This window comes from Triturus cristatus, chromosome 4_1, assembly GCF_964204655.1.
Source record: "Triturus cristatus chromosome 4_1, aTriCri1.1, whole genome shotgun sequence".
In the NCBI taxonomy this organism is placed as follows: Eukaryota; Metazoa; Chordata; class Amphibia; order Caudata; family Salamandridae; genus Triturus; species Triturus cristatus.
Window position 1 is genome coordinate 121,948,836 of NC_140585.1, and position 5,735 is coordinate 121,954,570.

Genomic DNA, 5,735 nt, shown 5'->3' on the forward strand with positions numbered 1-5,735 from the left:
TAATTGCCATGGTTGTTGCAGAGTAAGAACAGAAAAGTCACAGATGGCTTTCAAATTTGGTGTCATTATAACAACTAAAGTGGTTTAATCAAAAGTGTTTAGGTATTCTATAGCACGTGAGAGGAATTTGATTTCTTATGCAATCTCTAAATGAAAATTTCACACCTTCCATTTTCATTTCATCTTATTTTATTTGATATTCTTTCCTCTGAAGGATGTATAAAAGTGAAGTTCCTTGCAAAACAAGAGCAGAGGAATATCCAGAAACGGTTTTCCTTAATAAAAAATGATGAGTCTGCATACCATATTTAAGTGGGAGCCCGGCTAGCTCAGTCGGAAGAGCATGAGACTCCTAATCTCAGGGTCTTGGATTGAGCCCCACGTTGGGCGAAAACGAGTATTTTTTGCTGGATGATTGCATTGGCTCTCATAATATGGTGATTAATCTTGCATTAGACATGCACTAACTCCTAAAAATTGTATCTCCCTTGGTTACTCATTCATGAGAAATGTATCTCCAAGATTAGGTAGGGCCTGAGTCTAGGTTAACATACAGTGATATCACTCCTATTCAAGTACTAAACATGCCAACCTGAAGTGTAAAACATCCCCTAGGTGTAGTTAAGGCATCAGTTAGGAGTGAACTGAACACTCATGTTATGGGCAATTAGACTTAAAATAAAGTGTGGACAGCAGTAACGTTACTTTTGAAATGTGATGCTGAGTGAGCACACAGGGGAATTAGCTCAAATGGTAGAGCGCTCGCTTAGCATGCGAGAGGTAGCGGGATCGATGCCCGCATTCTCCATTCTAAAATTTGCATACATTTTACTTTTTAACTTGTAATTGCCATGGTTGTTGCAGAGTAAGAACAGAAAAGTCACAGATGGCTTTCAAATTTGGTGTCATTATAACAACTAAAGTGGTTTAATCAAAAGTGTTTAGGTATTCTATAGCACGTGAGAGGAATTTGATTTCTTATGCAATCTCTAAATGAAAATTTCACACCTTCCATTTTCATTTCGTCTTATTTTACTTGACATTCTTTCCTCTGAAGGATGTATAAAAGTGAAGTTCCTTGCAAAACAAGAGCAGAGGAATATCCAGAAACGGTTTTCCTTAATAAAAAATGATGAGTCTGCATACCATATTTAAGTGGGAGCCCGGCTAGCTCAGTCGGTAGAGCATGAGACTCTTAATATCAGGGTCGTGGGTTCGAGCCCCACGTTGGGCGAAAACGAGTATTTTTTGCTGGATGATTGCATTGGCTCTCATAATATGGTGATTAATCTTGCATTAGACATGCACTAACTCCTAAAAATTGTATCTCCCTTGGTTACTCATTCATGAGAAATGTATCTCCAAGATTAGGTAGGGCCTGAGTCTAGGTTAACATACAGTGATATCACTCCTATTCAAGTACTAAACATGCCAACCTGAAGTGTAAAACATCCCCTAGGTGTAGTTAAGGCATCAGTTAGGAGTGAACTGAACACTCATGTTATGGGCAATTAGACTTAAAATAAAGTGTGGACAGCAGTAACGTTACTTTTGAAATGTGATGCTGAGTGAGCACACAGGGGAATTAGCTCAAATGGTAGAGCGCTCGCTTAGCATGCGAGAGGTAGTGGGATCGATGCCCGCATTCTCCATTCTAAAATTTGCATACATTTTACTTTTTAACTTGTAATTGCCATGGTTGTTGCAGAGTAAGAACAGAAAAGTCACAGATGGCTTTCAAATTTGGTGTCATTATAACAACTAAAGTGGTTTAATCAAAAGTGTTTAGGTATTCTATAGCACGTGAGAGGAATTTGATTTCTTATGCAATCTCAAAATGAAAATTTCACACCTTCCATTTTCATTTCGTCTTATTTTACTTGACATTCTTTCCTCTGAAGGATGTATAAAAGTGAAGTTCCTTGCAAAACAAGAGCAGAGGAATATCCAGAAACAGTTTTCCTTAATAAAAAATGATGAGTCTGCATACCATATTTAAGTGGGAGCCCGGCTAGCTCAGTCGGTAGAGCATGAGACTCTTAATCTCAGGGTCGTGGGTTCGAGCCCCACGTTGGGCGAAAACGAGTATTTTTTGCTGGATGATAGCATTGGCTCTCATAATATGGTGATTAATCTTGCATTAGACATGCACTAACTCCTAAAAATTGTATCTCCCTTGGTTACTCATTCATGAGAAATGTATCTCCAAGATTAGGTAGGGCCTGAGTCTAGGTTAACATACAGTGATATCACTCCTATTCAAGTACTAAACATGCCAACCTGAAGTGTAAAACATCCCCTAGGTGTAGTTAAGGCATCAGTTAGGAGTGAACTGAACACTCATGTTATGGGCAATTAGACTTAAAATAAAGTGTGGACAGCAGTAACGTTACTTTTGAAATGTGATGCTGAGTGAGCACACAGGGGAATTAGCTCAAATGGTAGAGCGCTCGCTTAGCATGCGAGAGGTAGCGGGATCGATGCCCGCATTCTCCATTCTAAAATTTGCATACATTTTACTTTTTAACTTGTAATTGCCATGGTTGTTGCAGAGTAAGAACAGAAAAGTCACAGATGGCTTTCAAATTTGGTGTCATTATAACAACTAAAGTGGTTTAATCAAAAGTGTTTAGGTATTCTATAGCACGTGAGAGGAATTTGATTTCTTATGCAATCTCTAAATGAAAATTTCACACCTTCCATTTTCATTTCATCTTATTTTATTTGATATTCTTTCCTCTGAAGGATGTATAAAAGTGAAGTTCCTTGCAAAACAAGAGCAGAGGAATATCCAGAAACGGTTTTCCTTAATAAAAAATGATGAGTCTGCATACCATATTTAAGTGGGAGCCCGGCTAGCTCAGTCGGCAGAGCATGAGACTCCTAATCTCAGGGTCTTGGATTGAGCCCCACGTTGGGCGAAAACGAGTATTTTTTGCTGGATGATTGCATTGGCTCTCATAATATGGTGATTAATCTTGCATTAGACATGCACTAACTCCTAAAAATTGTATCTCCATTGGTTACTCATTCATGAGAAATGTATCTCCAAGATTAGGTAGGGCCTGAGTCTAGGTTAACATACAGTGATATCACTCCTATTCAAGTACTAAACATGCCAACCTGAAGTGTAAAACATCCCCTAGGTGTAGTTAAGGCATCAGTTAGGAGTGAACTGAACACTCATGTTATGGGCAATTAGACTTAAAATAAAGTGTGGACAGCAGTAACGTTACTTTTGAAATGTGATGCTGAGTGAGCACACAGGAGAATTAGCTCAAATGGTAGAGCGCTCGCTTAGCATGCGAGAGGTAGCGGGATCGATGCCCGCATTCTCCATTCTAAAATTTGCATACATTTTACTTTTTAACTTGTAATTGCCATGGTTGTTGCAGAGTAAGAACAGAAAAGTCACAGATGGCTTTCAAATTTGGTGTCATTATAACAACTAAAGTGGTTTAATCAAAAGTGTTTAGGTATTCTATAGCACGTGAGAGGAATTTGATTTCTTATGCAATCTCAAAATGAAAATTTCACACCTTCCATTTTCATTTCGTCTTATTTTACTTGACATTCTTTCCTCTGAAGGATGTATAAAAGTGAAGTTCCTTGCAAAACAAGAGCAGAGGAATATCCAGAAACGGTTTTCCTTAATAAAAATTGATGAGTCTGCATACCATATTTAAGTGGGAGCCCGGCTAGCTCAGTCGGTAGAGCATGAGACTCTTAATATCAGGGTCGTGGGTTCGAGCCCCACGTTGGGCGAAAACGAGTATTTTTTGCTGGATGATAGCATTGGCTCTCATAATATGGTGATTAATCTTGCATTAGACATGCACTAACTCCTAAAAATTGTATCTCCCTTGGTTACTCATTCATGAGAAAGGTATCTCCAAGATTAGGTAGGGCCTGAGTCTAGGTTAACATGCAGTGATATCACTCCTATTCAAGTACTAAACATGCCAACCTGAAGTGTAAAACATCCCCTAGGTGTAGTTAAGGCATCAGTTAGGAGTGAACTGAACACTCATGTTATGGGCAATTAGACTTAAAATAAAGTGTGGACAGCAGTAACGTTACTTTTGAAATGTGATGCTGAGTGAGCACACAGGGGAATTAGCTCAAATGGTAGAGCGCTCGCTTAGCATGCGAGAGGTAGCGGGATCGATGCCCGCATTCTCCATTCTAAAATTTGCATACATTTTACTTTTTAACTTGTAATTGCCATGGTTGTTGAAGAGTAAGAACAGAAAAGTCACAGATGGCTTTCAAATTTGGTGTCATTATAACAACTAAAGTGGTTTAATCAAAAGTGTTTAGGTATTCTATAGCACGTGAGAGGAATTTGATTTCTTATGCAATCTCAAAATGAAAATTTCACACCTTCCATTTTCATTTCGTCTTATTTTACTTGACATTCTTTCCTCTGAAGGATGTATAAAAGTGAAGTTCCTTGCAAAACAAGAGCAGAGGAATATCCAGAAACGGTTTTCCTTAATAAAAAATGATGAGTCTGCATACCATATTTAAGTGGGAGCCCGGCTAGCTCAGTCGGTAGAGCATGAGACTCTTAATATCAGGGTCGTGGGTTCGAGCCCCACTTTGGGCGAAAACGAGTATTTTTTGCTGGATGATTGCATTGGCTCTCATAATATGGTGATTAATCTTGCATTAGACATGCACTAACTCCTAAAAATTGTATCTCCCTTGGTTACTCATTCATGAGAAATGTATCTCCTAGATTAGGTAGGGCCTGAGTCTAGGTTAACATACAGTGATATCACTCCTATTCAAGTACTAAACATGCCAACCTGAAGTGTAAAACATCCCCTAGGTGTAGTTAAGGCATCAGTTAGGAGTGAACTGAACACTCATGTTATGGGCAATTAGACTTAAAATAAAGTGTGGACAGCAGTAACGTTACTTTTGAAATGTGATGCTGAGTGAGCACACAGGGGAATTAGCTCAAATGGTAGAGCGCTCGCTTAGCATGCGAGAGGTAGCGGGATCGATGCCCGCATTCTCCATTTTAAAATTTGCATACATTTTACTTTTTAACTTGTAATTGCCATGGTTGTTGCAGAGTAAGAACAGAAAAGTCACAGATGGCTTTCAAATTTGGTGTCATTATAACAACTAAAGTGGTTTAATCAAAAGTGTTTAGGTATTCTATAGCACGTGAGAGGAATTTGATTTCTTATGCAATCTCAAAATGAAAATTTCACACCTTCCATTTTCATTTCGTCTTATTTTACTTGACATTCTTTCCTCTGAAGGATGTATAAAAGTGAAGTTCCTTGCAAAACAAGAGCAGAGGAATATCCAGAAACGGTTTTCCTTAATAAAAAATGATGAGTCTGCATACCATATTTAAGTGGGAGCCCGGCTAGCTCAGTCGGTAGAGCATGAGACTCTTAATATCAGGGTCGTGGGTTCGAGCCCCACGTTTGGCGAAAACGAGTATTTTTTGCTGGATGATTGCATTGGCTCTCATAATATGGTGATTAATCTTGCATTAGACATGCACTAACTCCTAAAAATTGTATCTCCCTTGGTTACTCATTCATGAGAAATGTATCTCCAAGATTAGGTAGGGCCTGAGTCTAGGTTAACATACAGTGATATCACTCCTATTCATGTACTAAACATGCCAACCTGAAGTGTAAAACATCCCCTAGGTGTAGTTAAGGCATCAGTTAGGAGTGAACTGAACACTCATGTTATGGGCAATTAGA

General features: G+C 38.7%; 1 non-coding gene across 1 annotated transcript; it reads left to right on the forward strand.

The window, feature by feature from the left end:
• The first annotated feature begins 3,266 nt into the window (after window positions 1–3,266).
• On the forward strand, window positions 3,267–3,339 carry TRNAA-AGC (transfer RNA alanine (anticodon AGC)). Its single transcript has one exon. It is a non-coding gene; the product is annotated as a tRNA-Ala (tRNA).
• Window positions 3,340–5,735: the final 2,396 nt, after the last annotated feature.